The following is a 20879-nucleotide window of genomic DNA, read 5'->3' as shown; positions in this document are numbered from 1 at the left end:
AGGTCAGACAAGAGCTACAAGATCATCTGCCAGTATTAGTAAGGTTCCGATGCAGAGGACTCTCAGGTCAAACCAGGCATTGGGCTGTCTGCCAGACCAAACAGAGTATCTCATGAAATGCACACTGTGAACACCCATGTCTGGCTCCTTCATTTCCTGTAACCTCAGGGTTCCTGGTCATTCTGGTATTGGAACCCAGTTTGGCTGTGAGCTCTCAGGACACACAAATGGCTTATATGTGTATACGTGCAACTGCAAGTAGGAATTCAGCATAAGCTTTTATTTTATTCTGTGTAGCCATGCAAAAAAAAAGATTTATTGTGTTCATACTCAATTTTAATTACTCAAGCTCACTTGATATAGAGCAGACAGTATATGCTGAAGAAGCAGCTCCACAGATACTAATCTTTTTTATATGTACATGTCTTTCCACTTTTGCACTTACCAAAAACCTGACTTGCCAAGCTCTAAATTTAGATTTATAAAGAGATCCTGACTCGGCACAGGTAAGTCTACCGCAGAGGTACAAGGCTGTGGCAAATTCTAACACATTCTGGATGTGAATAAAATGCAAATTAGATATGCAATGTACTACTTCTCTTCAAAAAACAGAAAATGAAAACAATTTTTCAACTATAATTTTAATTGTTTTTCTGTGCTATAAGATAGGTTGTACTTGTCTTGAGGAACCATTTATATTAAAGAGATCATCTCAGACTAACATTTCTCGTCAGATGGCAAACTGATCATTTTACAGAGGGAGAAAATAAGGCGTTAAAAGTGTTTTATTTTTTCCAGTTTAGATGTTTAGAAACCTAGTTTGAGTTCCTTAACTAAAATTAGCAGTAGAGTTTTTTTTCCAGGATACTTGTAAACAACCCCGGGGCTAAGGAGTGGCAATTGGCTCATTCAATAAACAGAACAAAATTGACTGAGGTCAGAGATATGGTAGCCAATCTGGGACTAAAGCCAGGTCTTTAGGCTTGTAATCTTGTGCTCCTCTCTGACAAGATTACATTGCTTAATTAAAATACATTTGTCCTGGGAGATAAAACAGGAATACATTTTAGGACCCCAGTTAGTGCCCCTCTGGAAACTTCACCTAGCGTTCAAACCCAGCAACCGTCTCACGTGCTTTGGCTCCTGACACACACCACAAGAGTCACTGAAATAATCACGCCATAAACAAAGGGAATTCAGAAACCCGCAACAGCAATTAGCCACCACTCTCTTATTCTGTTTCCATGATCTGATGTCCATTTCCATGGAAACAGAAAAAGAAATGAGACACAGCCAAGAGAAGAGATGTCAGAACTTGTCAGGTTCAGCAGCCAGGACTGAAGCTAAAAACACCATTTTTTTTTAAACAAACAAACAGCATCAGCTGACTTTGGGCACATAATCGATTCTCAAGTTAGGCAATGTCAGCTTGTTTGGGGAAGCATAAGATAAAGCTTGGATTTTCTTCATTTTTAAAGGCTTAGATTAGGGGGGAAGGAGATGTAAATTAAAAGAAAACTGCCCCCAAATTCTCAATTTCTAAAACATAGATAAACACCAGAATTGCTTGAAATTTCACAAAGTGAACCGAAGAATGTCTTGCTGCGAGGTGGGAATGTGGGTGTACCACAGAACACTGTCTGCAGTGGTCAGGACAAGGCTCTCCAGAATCAGAAGGTGGGGAAGCTGCACATACAGAGACCCCAGGACAAGAGAGCCTGTGGATTTCTCTAGGCACTGCCAGCACGTAAGAGCACTTAGAGTCGGATTAGGGCCTGTCACAAAAGGCTCTCCTGAAGGAGGGGAAATTGAGTTAAGATGCAAATCCTGGAATCCAGTTCCAAAAAGAAGTATTCCAGAAAAAGAAAGCATGTTGTGATATCCATATCGAAGACCCACAGGTGCCTGGTGGCCTGAGAAGTAATGAATGGGTTTAGCAGAAAAAGAATGTACCAATGGCTGAAATGTGAGTCATCTACAGGGAATCTAAAGTCATCCAGGATGGTAGATAGAACCTTCTCCTTCAGAAAAAGGAGAAAAAGATGACCAGTGAAGAGAAAACAAAGGTGACTGCACTTTCAATAACCATGTCTATCAGAAAGAATATGAATATGGGGGGAGCACCAGAGTAGAAGCTGTCCTGGGAAACAAGGAATATGGATGTCATTACATATTATGATATATCTTAGGGGCAGAACCCACGTCTGAAAACAAAATTCATTTGATGTTTGACATATAAACACATAGCCTTGAGGTAATTTTATATATTATTTCTAGCATGCTTCATGTGAACTTTGGAATTCCATGCCATCACACGGGTACCAACAAGATTTCACATTTCAAATCATTTCACATTTCAGATGTTCAGATTAGGGATGCTCAACCTATATTTCTGTATAGCAAAGGCTCTGACATTCACTGGGTAGATCTCAAAAATAACTGGTCCTTGACCTTAGCTTCTAGGAAGTAATCTTTAAAGTCTCTGCTTTCCTGCAGCTCTGAGCTAACATGAGTAATAGCATGATTCAGAGTGTGGGCTTTTGGGGTTCATTTCTAGGGGCAAAAAATTAGAGAATGAGATAACCCATCTGGACAGTCAATCGCATTCATGTCGTGTGTAGAAGCACAATAAAAAAAACCTGACCATGAAGGCTCAAGCCATCTTCCTTGGTTGTCAAGAAGGTCTATCAAGCATCTAACATATACTGACTGCAGGGAGAAGACAATGGAAGGCCCACAAGTGGCAGTTCTCTGACTTCTATGCCATCTATTTCTTCCCTTGGCTGATTTTAAACTGTATTCTTTTCTGCAGTAAGCCATAACCGGGACATAACAGCTGTCAGTGAGTTCTTTGACTCCTGGCAAATTGCTGAATCCAAGGATGAACATGGGAACCTCCAAGTCAGTGTCAGAAATAAGGGCGGTCTTCTGGGGATTCTGCCATCCCCCTCATCATGCAGCTTAATTAAATGCTTCGCAGCACCTATTCTCCATGCTTGCTGACAGGGAGAAAATGAATGAAAAGAACCCAGTACCTGAGGTTGCCTGAAACTGAACAACAATGAGTGCATAGAACCGCTAATGGCAGTCTGCTTGACAGATCCCTCTGAGCAGAGTGGAAGTACCAGCAATTACCCATTATGAAAAGTACCACTGAGTTTCAATTTAAATGAAAGAGACACTTCCTGTACCACAAAATCAGAGTCACTTCCCATTACCGAATAACAGCTGGTTCCAGCTGACCAAGAAATTCCATCAAACCTCAGTGTTATGTGATCAAGTCCAACCAGTGAATACTAACTTTAATTTTTAATAAATTTAATTCAATTTTTAAATATTTAAAATCAAGATGAAATGAAAAATGAGCATTTAAGTAAAGAATATGAGCAAAGAGATTTACAAAAGTGCAAATTACAAAATCTACAGCAGGCATCTGGCCTGGCAATCTAGCAGAACACCAGCACCCCTCATCGGAGTACTTGGGTTTAATTCCAGTCAGGCTCCTGCTGAAGTAGCTCCTGGGAGGCAGTGACAATGAATCAAGCAGATGAGTCTCTGCCATCCACTTGGAAAACATGAACTGAGTCCTCAGTGCCCAGCCTCGACATCCCCAGCTACTGCTGGAGGCGCAGATGCGAGCTTCCTCTCTTCTCTTTGGCTGTATGTGTATCTGCCTCTTCAGTGATTTTTTTTAATCTTCAGTCAAATAACAAAGTGAAACATTTAATACAGAAATCTATCAATTAACTTTTCAGTGATCTGATCATATTAAAAACTTTCAAGAGAAAACACCTAGCTTTGAAAACTTTACTAACACAGTTTAGTTACAATCTGTAAGATTAAACAGATTTTTGCAGATCCTGCCCAAGTTATTTAATGTTTTTGTGCCTCTGTTTCCTCATGGATAAAACAATAATAATAATGATAATAGAACCAAATACAAAATTGTGAGGATTAAATTAGATAAAATAAGCAAACAGCAGAAGGCTTAACATATAATACATATTTAACAATAAGTATCTACTTCTCTAGGTAAGTATTATCTAGTGGTACTATATTAATTCAACCTGTTTAATTCAAGTTTTCTATATCTCAGCAACTAATATCTAGAACTAGACGCTATACAATAAACTACCTATAAAGAGACCTATCATAGTGGTTTCCATGGATATATAACTATGGCAAAAACACACAGAAAAGAAATACCAAAAAAAAAAAATGATGCCTTCATTTTGGTGGGTAGTACATCCACACCAAATCAATATTAAACAAAACAGGTTTATACAAACAGGGACAGACATCGTGCACAGCACGTTAAGTCACCACTAAGAGCATCTGTACCCTGTATTGGAGTACTGTTCTGAGTTTGGGTCACTCTGCTTCTAATCCAGCTTTCTGCCTATGAACTTGGGAAGTGCAAGGGAGATGGTCAGTATTAGGGTCTCCACCACCCATGTGAGAGATAAGGATGAAATTCCTGACTACTGCCTTTGGTGTGGCCCAGCCTTGGCTACTGCAAGCATTTGGAGATTCAAGCAGAAGATGGATGATACATCAACTGCCTCACTGCCTGGGCCCTATCTTTCAAATACATAAACAAATCTTATATACACACACATATATACACCAAATCTATGAATGCAAACAATACAGAAGTATTCTCAAACTATGATGGGTGTTCACATTGCCTTGATAATTTAAAAAAAAGTAGGTAAAGAATCACAGTAGCTTAAAGAGTCTATGGGAACAAACAGCTTTCAAGTCTTTCATACAACATGTCCAGAATCTAGAATCAAAGAATCAAGTCAGAGGGCAAGGTTGCTTTAAAAAGTAACATAGACATTAATGGATGGTCTTTGAAAGGACTGACAACATGAGAGCTGTGGCTTGGGAAACATATTCTGGCAGTCTCTGGGTGACAAGAGACAAAATAAGTTCATTGATGAGAGAGGAAAGAGGATGAAAAAGTTACCAAACCCACCACCAGCTATTTAGAACAGCCTTTAAAACCACACACCACACACCACACACACACACACACACACACACACACAAACTAGACAAAATGAACCACACGGATTCATTCTTAAGCAATGGTGATAAAGACGGAAATAATCAGAGGGAATCAGGAGAAAAATATGCACTGCACCTCACAGAGATTGTCAGATACATCATTATTTCATATGCCTCCAAGATAGAAAAAAAAAACACTGAAGTGACACAATATCAAGATGTTATTGAATCTAGAACAGACTCCAACTTCAGTGATATTGAAATTTGAGAAATAAGTGCCTTTAAATGAATGAAATGTGTAGCATCTGCCTAAATAGTAAAAGAAGTCACAATCCTACGAAACCCTTCATATTCCTAGACTTCCTCACACCCTGCTTTGAGTCTCTTTAAGTCTTTAGGAGCCTGAACAGCTCCAGCAGGCTTCTGTCATTTTCCTCCAACCCCATGGTATCCTATCTGTACCTTAACAGGTAGAGTAAGCTCTTGTCCCTCCAACAGGGAAAACAGCTCAAAGAAATTCTAAGGGTTTCACAATTTGAAGTGACCTTTACTAAGGCTTTTCTGCCACCATACAGAACAAATTATCTATCTTTTATAATTACTCCATCTTAGACTAAATTCAAACCACTGTAGGTCATTTTTAAAGTCTAACTACAACAGAAAAGAACAAAAAAAGTTTGGAATTCTTTTAGAAGTGTTCAAGGTGGAAATGACATGATCCAAGTGTTTGGTAATTAGGCTTCTTTTAATTTATTCATTTTCAAAGGCAAATTACTTAAGCCTCCCTTGTTTTTGCTGCTAATGAATTGTGTCTGATATCTTAGATTCCTCTTTGATCAATATATTTCAGTGGCTTGGAACATTTTTCAAATAATGCTTCCTTTTGCACTAATTCTGATCGCTGGCTTTCAACCAAACGAGACAGCACTGTTTTACCTTTTCTCCTAAAAACAAGCCAGCTTTCTCCATGCTTCTCACTGTGGCAGAGCTACGGTCTGTCTACCCCTAAAATGAACTGTCCAGGGCTTCTGCTGCATTACTTGGCTCTGGTCCACACACAGAGAGGAATGGGGTAAAGTTCTATGTTGGTAGACAAAAGAACACCCAAGCATCTCCTCTGCTTTGCCAACAAAACACTGGCCCAGTATAACCCACAAGGACAGCTTCCACTTCAGACTACCTTTTCATCCCTTCTCTTTCTTGTAACTTTCTTTTCCTCAAGTTCGAGCCTAGATCAGGTACCCAGTTTCTCTCAAAATTTCCTTACTTTCTGATTTAGATGCCAGGAAAAGCAGAAGTGAAATCTACTGGATTGAACAATCAAATTGTATCTTGAATTCTGTGTTCTGTATTTATTTGCTGAGATTTAAAATAACAAAGGGTGGGGGGTGGGGCAAACATTGTGGCTTAAACCTCCTGTTTCAATGTCAGCATCCCTTGAAGATGCTGGTCCCAGTCTCAGTTGCTCTGCTACCAATCCAGCTCCCTGCTGACGCAGCAGGAAAATCAGCAAAACATGGCCTAAGTGTTTGAAACCTAGGACCCATGTGAGAAACCAGGATGAAGTTTCTCACTTCATGTGAGACCCATGTGAGAAACCAGGATGAACTCCTCACTTCAGCCTGGCCTGGCCTTGACCACTACAGCTATCTGGGTAGTGAATCAATGACTCAAAGAAAGTACCTTCATCTTCCAAACGTGCTAGGAACACAGCTGATCCAAGAATGGTCAATGGATCTAGGTCAATTTTACAGAATCAGAGTGCTGTGGCAGGAAGCTTTCCCCTGGGTGTTGCGTTAGGAAAAGAGCTCCAAATTTCAGCCTTAAGAATTATTCCAATCCAATGCCAGCACTGTGGCGAATCAGGTAAGTTGATACCTACAGTGTCAGCATTATTATATAGGCACCATTTCAATTCCCAACTGCTCTACTTACAACCCAGCTCCCTGCTAATGTGCCTATGAAAGTAGCAGAGGACGGTGCAACTGCTTGGCCACTGCACTCCTGTGGGAGTCCCAGAGGAAACTCCTGTTTCCTGGCTTCTGCCTGGCCTAGTCCTGGCCTTTGCAACCAATTGGAGAACAAGCCAGCAAATGGAAGACAGACTCACACACACACACACACTCTCTCTCTCTCTCTCTCTCTCTCTCTCTCTCTTCCCCCCACCTCACCATAAATTAAATAAATCTTAAAAAACAAAAAAACTATTCCAATAAAAAAAACTACACAGAAAAAGAAGTGAGACTATCAGTAGCTGACACTAAACAGTAACATTGCATTTTTTTTATCCTTCGGCTGTTCATTTCTATTGCTTTCCTCATAGATTTATTCATTGAAGGTTGGAAATCACTAAGTATTTTTATTAAGTGAAAAGAAATCTCTATTCTAAGTTAGTAGAGAACAGAAAACAAATGAATTGTCAGGAGCAAGCATTTGGAGCAGCACTTAAAATGCCATTTGAGACCCTTGCAATCTCATGCAGGAATGCCTGGGTTCCAATACTGGTTCTGCTCCTAATGGTTCTGGGCTCTGATATTGGTTCAGTTTCTTGCTAGCACATAACCTAAGAAGCAGCAGGTGATGGGTCATGTACCTGGGCCCTTACCACCTATGCTGAAGGCCAGAGTGAGTGTCAGATACCTGGCATTAACCTAACCAAGCTCCACACACTTGGGAAGTGAACCAATAAATTGATCGACTCTCTCTCTCTCCCTCTTTATTTCAAATCCATTAAAATTTTAAAAAGGAAAAACTAAATTGGTAAAGTAATGGCACAACCAGCTCTACACTGCATATGACAAATTTGGCATAAATTACTTGGTTTAGAAGGTTGGGAACAGTTAGTGTCAGTCTAAAAACCTGCAATAATTTTTGGTGTTAGTCAGCTACAATAACAGTTTGTAAAAAGAGAATATTACATTACAATATTCAGATCTGTCTCTGTAAGTACTCAGTGATCACAGTGAGCCGGAGGTGCTTACACAGGCCATCTCTGATAATTACCAGTGAAATAAGGGCATTTCAAGAAGAAGGAAATGACCAACAATTGACATTCAATGGCTGTTGCTAACTCCTCCTGACCAACTTATCTTTCATTACTGACCACAAGATTCCTCTTATGCCATGGAACCTAAGTGAGACTGAACAACTGGATATCCTGTGACAAACCTATTCAGCACTATGGAACATTCAGCCCGGTCCTCAGCTCCAACCTTGATTGCTTTAAAGAAAACTTTGCACACTTAGCAACAGAAAATGAAAATTTTAAGCACATCTAATACAAGCCAAAAACAGGTCTGTAACTAAAAACTTTATTTAATCATGTTGAAGTCTACCCCTATGTCTACACATCCTTGAATTCTCAGCAACTAACCAATGTCCCAAATAGCACTCAGCCAGTAAATGTGCACTGCTAAAGATGACTAAAAGTCCAACAGTGTTTTTTAAAGCACAGCAATAATTACCTAATGCCAGCTCAATAAATAACTATTAAATGTTTGAATAAATACATAGTGCTCAGAACGAACTTCTAGCTTAATCAAAATAAGCTACTTACTAGAGAACATGGACTTATAAAAATTTTTCAAAGAACTAGGCCTTAGCTATATTATATCCTTGCTTCTTCTGTTTTTTTTTTTTTTTCACTCATTTACAGTTTTAGCAGGGAGAAGAGAATTCAAAACTAGGCTGAACATATCTGGCTCTCTAGCCTCAGTTTAAGCTGCCAAGGAAATCTAACAGTGATAGCTGAACTTTATTACAGACTCTGCTTCATGTCTAAAGATTGGGTTTCTTACTTTTTTTTTTAATTCAAGTCTTAAATGCCTGAAAGACTACTGCTCTGCCCAAATGAATTAATTTATGTTCTTCAGCCCTTAATACCTCATGGAAATCTAGTAAAATATTTTTAATATGAGACTTGCTAAAGTACCTGATGATGCAAATGTTATGCAAAGGAATACATACAATCAGATTCCCCAAGCTGACAGTAAAGACATTCAATGACTTCACCTGTAGTTAATCAGCAGTACATGAACCTTGCCTCTGCAAGGCAATAAATTACCTGGATCTATTTGGATGTAGCTAACTTAATTATCTTACAAACAGCATTTAATATTTCATCTCTTTGCCTAAATGTCTTGGAACCTCTGAAGCTGAATATATCACAACATAAATCTGGTCAAGGAGGTAATTTGTAATAGTTATGCAGTGTCAAAGGAAGAAAAACGATTAATTTCCTTAGGAATTATTTAAACTATGAATCATTACAAAGAAGGCTGTCTGAAGTAATTTCCTCATGCCTCCATATATCTTAAAAATCAGAAGATCTCTAGATCAATTACTATTGTAAAATAAGAAGGATTTAGAATTGACTCAGTTAAGCACAAATGATGCCTCCCATTACTATTTAAACACTGATTCGCTTAACAATTGACCTAATGTGAACTACAAAGAACCTACTTTTGATTTTTGGGTATAATAATGTTGTCATAGAATATCGTTTCAAATCAAATGGGTTAAAGATCAGAAAAATGATTTTATTATTTGACTTTATATTGAAATGGTGTAACTAGTAATAAAGTTTTATGCAAATTTAATTCCACAACATATTGATTGTTACCTAACAAGTGCCTGTTGCTGCAAACATTAAATACAGAGAAGAAATTTGTAGCTAATTATCCTATTAAACACTGGGAAGAAATACACCTATTATGGCTTCTTGTGTAATCACTTGCCATTTCATAAACTATGCATCAAACTCCTTAGTCTCTTCCCAGAGAGGCACTTAGCTCAAAAATATGTGTGTGTGTGTGTGTGTGTGTGTGTGTGTGTGTGTGTGTGTGTTCATTTTATACAGGATTAAGCAGGCTAAGCCTAACTGAAAAGCAAAATTCTTTAGGAAAGCAAAGGCTGAGAACATCCCTTATTCACAAGTGAAATTCCATTGTCAGAGAAATCACTAATACCAACTATCAAGGGAAAATGTCTCATTCCTATTGCAGGATCAACTAAAGTGAAACTGCTTCTTTAGTTGCTAGGAAACAACCAACTCATTATATGCCATTATCAGAACCCTAGAGAAGCCAACTGGCATCTGCTTCACATTTAGGGATACTGGAGATTGAAGTAAAAGCCCTGAAACGGAGGTCAAACCCCTGGTCTTCAGGGTTTACACTGTGACCACAGCAGGTGCTCCGTACCAGACTTGCCTTTGAAGCTGTCCTTTCTTTAGCTCTTTCCCTAATATTTACAGTTATTTTTCAAATATCCCACACTTGCAAATGAAAAGATTCTCAGATTTCCCAAACTGATTTAATCATGTTAATCATGTTAGGTGCATGATTTAGGAGAAAAAGAAAAATATGCTCAGGAATCTTTTAAAATAACCGACAAAAATAATGACTTGTTGAATAAAATGCACCATAGAGTTATGCCTTTACTTTTGTTTCTTTTTCTATTTTTAATAAATTTGTTTTATTCTTGATGTCTACATAGTTGAGAGGGATGTATGCCTGTGAGGACCACCGATTAGGAAGGGGAGGGTTGAGGAATGGGAGAAAGTAGATGAAATAACTGCCTCCAATCTCCTTTTTCCTTCTCGTATATAAGGAAAATGGGGAGACAAAGGGTGGGGCTGGTCCCAGCAGCCAAACCACATTGCAGTACCTGTAAATGGAGGACAGCCACCCGATGTCATTCCAAGGTCCCCACTGTGGAGCATGCACCAAGAACACAGCTCAAGTGGTTTCAATAGTGCTGAGAGGCTGTTGATTTCCATTACTCTAAGGTTGAGAAAATCCTCCCAAGGAACATTTATCAAAATACTCCACTTTATAGTCTCCACTCACCTAGATACTCACTGTCAAACTTCACTGGGACAGCTGTCCAACTTGTTCCACCCTCAACATTCTTTGTAAGCCTCAATGAACTGTATGTACTCAACGTATGTACTCAATGAACCATATGAACTGGCTGTAATTCCCTGATGTGGATTTGGACATGCTGTCCACTGCACAGACCTCAATAACTGTGGAGACCCAGTTGTGACACAGGCATTCAACAGACCACACATTCTGTGATTTTTGGCATGGTAGTAGTTGAGTCCAGTGATTCAGCTAGTGGGAGGGGAGGGTCCCCAAAGAAACCTCACCAGAGGTGACCACAACTGACTTACTATATGTGCCAGTCAGTGTGGGGTCTGGCTCAGTCCACCACCCATATCAGCTTACACACACTTTTGTGGTTGCAGTCACTTGGTCACTTCTATTCCAAGTCCCATCTCACAGGCTAAACAATGGATCTGGCAGTCCAAACCAACTCTGACCACCACACACTCTGCCCTCAAGCACACCAGCAGAAACTTCAGCCTAGTCAGAGCAACCCCCAATAACCCCCACCAGGCCCGCCCCAATCCTGATTCCTGCACATGTCCACAGTACAGCACATTGGTCCAGTCCATCCTACATCCTATTGGTCCTTGCACATATCAATGGGCATTAGAGCCTAGTTCAGCCTAATCGAACCCACCATCCAGCCCAAACTCACAGCAGTGGGCTCCAGCACCTGTCCAGTCAGGCCTACCCCTAGCCTTGGTTCTCATGCTCACCAATAAAAATCACAGCCCATCAAAAAGGTGCCCACAATTTCCCTACTGGGTTCACTCTCAGCCCTGGATCTTTCACTTTCCACATGGTTCTTCTGTCTAGCCTGACAAGATGTGCCCCTAGTCCCAGCAACTGTTAGCTAAGGCTGTGAAAAAGCCCAACCAGACTGCACTTACTCTGGCTTATGCATGCACCAGTAGATATGGTCCCATGCAGGCCAACAGGCCGTATAGCCTGTCCAGCCTGGTCTACCCCAATCCCAGCTCTCACACTCTCCAGCAGGAGCAGTACCGAGTAGGTGAGCCACTGTAGCAACACTACCAGGCTCACCCCACCCATCCTAGATCTTACATGTGACTGGTGGGTACTGCAGCCGAGACTGGCATGTCTCGCTTCACCTTGGCATTCACCAGCAGGTGCTGCAGCATGGCTCAGCCGGCCTACCCCTGTCCCAGCTGGTGGATGCTGCAGCATAGGCCAGCCTAGCCAGCCTGCACTCCCACCCCTAATGTGAACTGGCTGGTGTTGTGGTCCAACCCAGCCTGTCCTGCACCCTGTCCTGGTTCTCAGATCTGCCAGTGGGTGGTAGGAACTAGCCTAACCTGGCCTGCTCCCAGATCTGATTTACACATATGCCAGAAGGAAATGTAACCTGGCTTGGTCTAAGCTGCTTCCAGCCTTGGTTCCTGCGCTCACCTACAGGGATTGTGTCCTGACAAGAGTTTCCCAAGTTCCTCTCCCAGGTCACCCTCCGGGCGTAGATCTGGTCCTTGGCCCAGCCTGACTTGACCCACCTCCTGTCCTGGTATGTATAGCAGCCATGCCTGACCAGCCCACAACCATTCCAGCTCTTACTGTTGGGTGCTACAGCCCAGACTCGCCTGGTCCACTCCCAGACACAGCTCTCAAATGGTTCAGCAATTGCTGAGAACTAGTCTAACCTGTCTTATACTCACTGTGGCTCTTGTGAGCACAAGCAGATGCTGGTGCCTAACCCAGTCTGGAACAACCCAGAACCAGTCTATACCCATGATGAAGGATGCTACAGCCATGTCCAGCCCCAGTTCAGTGGCCTCATTCCAGCTCTCACACTCACCAGTTGGAACCACAGTCCAGCAGGGGCATCACCTTAGCTCCCAACCAGGCTCACTCCCAACCACAGGTCTTGTGTGTGTCAATAGTTGCTCTGACCCAGCCTGGCATAGCCCATCACCCAGCTTGGCCTTTGCCATCAAATGATGCAGCCTGACCTGGCCTGGCCCGCCACAGTCCCAATTCTTCCTGGTGGGTACTATAGCCTAGCACTACCCAGCCTGCCCCCATCCCTGGCTTTCATGCAAATTGGTAGGTGTGATAGCCTAGCCTAGCTCAGCATGGTCTACATCCCATCCTGGCTCCCACACAGGCTGGTGTGCTATGGTTTGGCCTACCCCTGCTCAGTCTGCCCCCTACCCATGGGCCAACCTACACACCAGTCAAGTAAAGCAGCCCTACCCAGCCTGACCAACACCCAGCCCTGACTCACATGCTCACCAGCAGGAGCAATGGCACATCAGAGGAATTCCCTAAGTCCCCCAATCAGGCCCACTCCAAGACCCAGATCTCAAATGTGCTGGTGGGTTTTAGACCCTTACCCAGCACAGTTTGCTCCCCAGTCTCAGCCTCTATGTGTGCTGGTGGATGTTGCAGCACAGCCCTCTCCACACCCAATTCTTCAGTGTGTCTGCAGGTGCTACAGCCTGGACCAGCCCAACTTGTTGCCAACTCCAATACACATGAGTATTGGTGAGTTCCATGGTCATGCCTAGCTCAGCCTGTCACCACCCCAGCCCTCAGGAAAACCAGCTGGTATGGCAGTCCCACAGGGGCGAGCCCATGATCCCCCACAGAATCTGCTCCCAGACCCAGTTCTCAGGAGCTGGTTATTGTCATGGCCCAGCCTAACATGGTCTATCCCCTATCTCAACACTCACTGGCAGATACTGTGGTTGAGCCCTCCAGAACCCCCAACCATAGCTTTCTGTGTGTGCCAGTAGGTGGTGATTGATGATTGACACCCACAATCCAAGCTCAGGTTTCCCACATGGGTGGGTGTATTGGTCTGGCTCCCAAAGGTCCTCCATTTTCCCTCCTCTGAACTACCAGGTTTCAATCCCCTCATTTACTTGCAGTTGCAGTATCCTGGTTGGGGGAAATCCCCCAGAAGTCACTCCTCATGTGTCATATTCTCCCTCATTAGTCCTCCCTCCCACACTTCTGCATACCAGCTTCCCTGAGCAATCCACAGCCCCCCATGCTCAGTCATCTAGCAGTGTGCTATGCCAGCCTAGGGTCCTGCATCCTACCCTAGGCACAAACATGGGTGCATGGGTCCCCAGATTGTGTTGTTGGCATGGAGTTTGCTCCCACCTCAAATCTTCAAATAGAACAGGCACTATGCTGGCACACTGGTATAGTTAACACAGATTTGGCATTAATCAGGCCCAGGATACCTGCTAGCTATTAGATGCTTTTCTCCCAATAGTGTAACACTTGCCCAGATACTATTCAATCTAGACAGCTGCCTTCAGCTGGGGTATGCCTTTAATTTTCAATGTCAAACTGATAAGGCGAAACTATACCAAGTATTACAGGAATTAAAAGGAACACAATACTCAAAATGTTGATCCTAACACTTAATCCATATTTCACTCTAGTTTATTATTAAAGTTGAGATAGTTCGTCACAATGAATCACAAAATGCCTTCATGATCATACACCGTATTTCCTCGTGATTCTTTCTCCTTCCTTCTAGCAGATGGAGTTGCAAGGTACTAGGGTGCCATAATACAAATAAATTGCTAGAAGTTGGCAAGTCAAAACCAAGAGACTCTGTACCCCACTGCCTCTGTGCCTTGAAAAATAAGTTAGCTTTCAAAAGGGATTACAAATTGGTAAAAGCAGTTAGCAAACTGCCTCCCTCCCCTAAATTACAAGCGATGCCAGAAGGGTTTCTTCATCCTAGTATGAAATCTGTTCTCCACCTCCTGATCCATGTACAATCTCATTTCAGCGACCAACACCTGTCACTTTATGCCAAGCCTCCCCTTGATGTTACCTTAAACCCTCCTTAAGCAACTCAGTTCCACTTAACTATTATGCTTCCTTTTCCCAGTCTTACTACCACTCATCCTCCTGTGTCTCATGAATATCACCTCCAATTGGACTGCCAGATTTAGCACAAAAAAAGTGCAGGAAAAATTCAACACTAAGTTGGAAATCAAATACACAGCAAATAATTTTTGGATGGAGTATGTCCCAGATTATTCCTTATGAATCTGCTGCTCAAAGTTAACTGGATAAACTTACCTGGCAACCCTAATCCCACTCCACTGTGAAGATCTGTGACATCCTGCTCACAAAATCAGAGAGACCTGAGTTTCCTCGCATACCCTACTTCCGAATCCTATTATCAGAAAAGTTAAAAAAAAAAAAAGGAGTCTAATAATCTGTCAAAATCCCCCCTCTGAACACAACTAATTTATCTGTCACTTTTCACCTGTTTCTGAGCCACTCTTTTGCCCACCACAGGTGACTTTCAATTATTTGATCCCATTCTCCTGATTCTTGCTGACAAGCTGTCTTCCTGGAAACCCAGGACACATCTTCAACGTTTCTTTCACTAATTCAACAGATATTTTCTGCTTTAGACCTTCTGCCATCACAGTTTCAAATCCTGGGTCCCACCTAAGATTTGCCCATATCTCAGGCTTCCAGAGAGTTATTGGAAACATTCATAAACACTTAAGAAAAAGTTTTAATATTTAGCAACCAGTGGATCCTTGCTGCTGTTAGAGATTATGCTAATTACTGCCTCATCTCCTTCTTTATTTCTCTAAAAAGGTTTAAGAGCTCTGCCTCTGTACCACAATATGTTTAAACCTGATTTTAGCACCACCAGCATCACAGTCATCTGGGATGATTCAATAAAAAAAAAAATGCAAAAATCTTAGCCCTGCCTGAGCTCTACAGGGTGAAAGTATTTGGGAGGGAGTGGAATGAAAGGCTATCTGCTCCTGCTCCCCAGATAATTTTTATAAAGACTTACATTTACATACCATTGCTTTGGTAAGTAAATGTACCATATTATTCTTTCCACTGAGAAAACCAAGAAAAGAAAAACTTTAACTAACGTCTTGTTAGTGGTAAGATTGGAATATTTCATCTGCCCCTTTTTCCATACCAAGCCCAAACATGAAATGCAGACCTTTTTTCCAAAAATAACATCAAACATTTGGTCAATTCCTTTCAATTTTTTCAAAATATTACTTTTCTAATAATTCTATCATTTTTGACCATTGTCAGGCCCTCTTCACTAAATCTTAATACTTTGAAAAAAGTTCCTTTTTGGAAAACAAACAGAAAGGCTTTCACCTGAAACTACCATTCCTCCACAGACCACCATCCTGCTTTTCTTTCCTTTTCCCCATTTTCCCAATCCTCAGTTGGTCTTCTTTCACCCAACCAACAAAACACACTTCCACTGAAACGGTCTCACATGAATTTATTCTTTAGATCCTATAATTTGGCTTTTTCCATTCCTTATTCAACCATAAGGTTAAAACAAATGAGGAAAGAAGAAAGCCAGGTTTTCACTCTGACTTAAGACAAATGAAAATCACCACATAAGAGTAACCACTAATTCTAAGAATTCTGAATCTCAGATGGCTCCTAGGAATCAGAACCAAACAAGATTAAAAAACATGTTATCATTGTTAATACTGACCCATATCAACCAGGATGCAAAGAGCACAACTCCAAATTCAATGTTCAGTAAAAATTTAAAGGAAAAACATTATAAAAAGGTAGTTGAGAAAATTAATCCCCAGTGTACCCACAGCATAAAACAAACTAAATCAGCTCTTAAAATAAAGCAGAACAAAATCAGATAAAAACCATATTTTAAAAAAGAAATGAAAAGTACTAAAAATAGCAAGCGTATGGGTAAATATAAAGTATTTTTTCTTAATTAGCTTAAGAAAAAACTAAACAAATTATAAAGCATTGTATTGGGAAATTTATAATATGTATATTCAAAACATTTCACACAAACATACAAAGTATAGGAGGTAGTAAATGAAACCACATGGTTGCAGGGTTCTTCGTTTTATATTAACCAACACAGTGCTAATTTTAAAAAGAAAAACAACCTCTAAAGCAACTACAGAATCAATATCTAAAGATAAAGAACAATAGAAAAATTCAAATAGCATTTAAGAAGTATTTCATCCACCTAAAACAACACAAGAAAAGAAAAACAGAGTAAGAAAAAGAAAGATGGAAAAAAGGAGAAAAAGTCAAAATGGTACACTTAAACCCAACCATCTCAAAGTATACTAAGCACTCCAGTTAAAAGGCAAAACATTACACTGAATAAAACAAGACACAACTAAATGTTGTTTTTAAGTGACTTATTTTAAATATAACGAACGGGGTTGGTTAAAGGTAAAAACACTAAAAACAGATACTACATGGAAATTGTAAGAAACAAAACGGGGCTAGATTAGTATCAGCTAAAGTAGACTTTAATATAAGCAGTTCCCCAGAAATGTGGAGGAGCATAACTAACAATTAAAGGGTCAGGGCCCTGTTACAGCCCAGCATGCAAAACCATCTGTGACACGAGCATCCCCAGTGGGCACCAGTTCCTGCTTCACTTCCACTCTAACTCCCTGGTAATGGTCTAGGAAAAGCAACCTGACATGGCCCAAGTGCTTGGGCTCCTGCAACAGATACGGGAGATTCAGATGTAGGCAAACTACAGGCTGAAGCCTGACACGGAAGCAGTCACAGCTCCAACCTATGCAGGCATCTGGAAGTGAGGCAGCAGATGCAGGATCTCTCCCTGTTTCTGTGTCTTTGTCTCTTCCCCTCTCCCTGCAACTCTGACACTGAAGTAAATAAAATCTCAAAACACAACTCCATAATGTGTTTGGACAAAAATGTCAAACAACCTGACCTATGATATTTATAAATGATATCTATGCAATACTAACCACAACAATTGCAAAATATACAATCTTTCCAAAAGCCCAGATAATATGGTGGTCCATGAAAAGTCTGTCTCAAAATTTTTCTGCATTAAAATATGACAGAACATATTCCCCAATAAATAAAAGTCATTCTAGAAATCAATGTCATTAAGAAGATTCCCAAATGTATGTAAATTAAACAGAACACTTCAAATATCCTTGAGTAGGTAAACTAAGATACAAATACAAACTTATGGACAATAAAAACATGTAATAATTTGTTAGATTTTTAAGCAATGCCTAGAGCAAAACTACAGTTTTAATTATGTTTGTAAAAGGAAAAGTTAACAAATTTCTGCCTTAAGACAGAAAAAGAATTCAACTTAAAATAAACAAAAGAAAAAAATAAACAATGAAAGTAGAAACAAAAAATAGTCATTAGAGAAAATTTCAAAGATCTAAAGACGTTTATTTTAAAAATGCACAAGAAAATTAATAAGCATTTGACAAGAACAGTCAAGAATACACATTGTGTCTGGTGAACACTCAACACAGCAATTTAAAATGCCATTTGGGATCCTATCATTCCATCACTGCATGCCTGGACTTGGGTCAACTCTGCTCCCAGTTCTGGCTTCCTGCTATTGTACAGCCAGGGAAGCAGCATGCAAGGGCAGTAACACACAGGTGCCTTCCACCCCTGTAGCAGACCCAAACAGGCGTCCCAGCTTCCAGCTTCAGCCTCATCAAGCCTCCTCTGTTGCAGGCATTTGGGGAATGAATCGTTCTATGGGGGAGATCGATATATCTCTTCCCTTCAGATAAATATAAATGTTTAAAAAGCAGCAGAAGAAAGCTCTCCTCAAAAAAAGAATAGACACTCCCCCCCAAAAAAGTAGGGAGAGAGAGAAAAATTGGAAACAATAGGAATTTTTTAGAATATTTTTTTTAATTGCAAAGTCAGATATACAGAGAGGAGGAGAGACAGAGAGGAAGATCTTCCATCCAATTATTCAGTCCCCAAATAGCCATTAACAGCCAGAGCTCAGCTGATCCGAAGCCAGGAGCCAGGAGGTTTCTCTGGGTCTCCCACACGGGTGCAGGGTCCCAAGACTTTGGGCCATCCTCGACTGCTTTCCCAGCCCACAAGCAGGGGGATGGAAACAGGGCCACCGGGACACTAATCAGTGCCTGTATGGAATCCTGGCGCATGCAAGACAAGGACTTCAGCCACTAGGATACCACGCTGGGCACAACAATGGGAACTTCCTATGAACACTCAAGCATGTACAACAATTTTTACTAATCTTTTAATTCCATCATCCATGAATTTTTTTATTTATCCTTTGTAAAATTTATGGTAGTATTCTTCACAAAAACTAGAGACAAGTCAAATACCTTCAATAACTCAAATGTCCACAAGCAGTATCTGGTTATATACAATCTAGCAGTTATAAAGGACCCAATTACTGATATACCACTACAAAGATGAATTTCAAAACTTTTAGCCTAACTAAAAGAAACTAAAAGAAACCAGATACCAAAGGCTACATATTACATGATTATTATTTATTAAAAATAAGAACATAGAAAACGTATTTACGGGAGGTTGAACAAAAGCAGCCCAGGAAACCCTTCAGTGAACTGAAAATGTCTACCATCTTCATTGGGTTATGAATAAATGCATAAGTGTATATTTATTAAAAATCATTACCTATATATTAAAATCTGTACATTCCCTAACTTTAGCTCAAGAACATACTGTTCCCCAGAGAAAGTAAGTAAGCAAATTTAATCCAAACTTAAGAGTTGTTGCTGGCAGACCAACCATAGTATTTCTTCTTCCCGCCCCCCCAAAACAGCTCCTAGAAGGGGACAAGGGAAGAGCTTCCGAAACACTGGTATTGTATTGTTCATCTTGTCCTGAATGACAATTACACAGCTGTTTATATTTTGAGATGATTTCTCTACACTTATGGTTTACACACTCTTCCATGTTGTATCTTATTTTAAAGCCAATGAATCAGGTATCCCTCACAATCCACTGCTGTAAAAAGCTTCTGTGCAGGTACTAAAATTTCATAAAGGAATGTTAAGCCTCCCAAATGCATATCTGTTTTCTAAAGCAAATCTGTCACTCTCAAAATAACAGCGGTCCAGCTCCCTAATACTCAAACGTGCAGATGAAAATGATTTTACACAACACTGCAGGTAGATATAAACTCCATTCACTGCTCTTGGTAAGCTGTGTATCCCAACAAAATAAGATCTGAATCCATTTCTTGCCCCATCTTTCATCTTGATACATTTTTGCATAGATACCGAAACACATATTTTCAGCACTTGTCAGAATAAATTGTTATTTTTAATAGAACTTATGTATCAGTTCATTTTCATAAAAACTCTACTTGTTCCTTTGCCACACTACCCAATTCCCTAAGTAATTTGTAGGCTGGGCTTTTGATAAATATTAAGAATAATGAATAAAATCAAAGCATGCCTGGTTTGAAAATCAAAAATCCACAGTATAGAAAATTATCACAAATTATTCTATACTCCTTGATAATATCCAGCAGAATAGAGAGTCTTGGATACTCCAGACAAATAAAAGTCAAGGTCACAAAGGAATTAGTGGGGAGTAGGTGTCTTGGAGAGTCTACATGATCTAATAGAAGACGAAATGCAGCCAAGACATACCGGGGAGAATAGGAGGAGTTTAGGACAAAAGATCAAAAAGCACATTTATCAAAACAAAAGCAGCAAAAAGTAGTAGAAAGAAGTCACAGTGAAATGACTAACTTTATAGATTAAGATATATTTTAAACATCCAATTAAACGTCCAAAAGTGTATTAGAAAATATCTACCATTAGATTGATCAACATAGAGCATGCTGCCTGATCCTAAGCAGGATGTGAATAAAGGGGTGGCTGTAATAGGGTAGTGGGGCAAATGCAAAGTTCTATTAATATTTATCTAGAATATAATTATAAACTGATGTTTACTGAGGAAAAAATTAAATTTATTAGTTTATCCAATCTAATATTATTTTAAGGATAAGCCACTGTTGACTGGACAGAGATTATATGCACAAATATATAACCATTCAAGCACATATGTAGGACAAAACAAACTTTTACTGTTTGTCTGACCCAGTGTAAAATCACAATGCTATGGATTACACAATTTTTTCCTATATCTGAGGAACTTCTATGTCATCCTTATAACTCAATATTACCCATAATGAGACCA

At 40.3% G+C, this 20879-nt stretch overlaps 1 protein-coding gene across 5 annotated transcripts in view; it reads right to left on the bottom strand.

Annotated features, from left to right (window-relative positions):
- Positions 1-20879, bottom strand: part of NUBPL (NUBP iron-sulfur cluster assembly factor, mitochondrial) — a 267564-nt gene that overhangs the window by 154171 nt on the left and 92514 nt on the right. The gene's annotated exons all lie outside the window — the stretch shown is intronic.

The sequence above is a fragment of the Ochotona princeps genome, chromosome 6, assembly GCF_030435755.1.
Source record: "Ochotona princeps isolate mOchPri1 chromosome 6, mOchPri1.hap1, whole genome shotgun sequence".
Taxonomy (NCBI): domain Eukaryota; kingdom Metazoa; phylum Chordata; class Mammalia; order Lagomorpha; family Ochotonidae; genus Ochotona; species Ochotona princeps.
The sequence above is the reverse complement of the archived record's forward strand: the minus strand, read 5'-3'. Positions and strand labels throughout refer to the sequence as shown.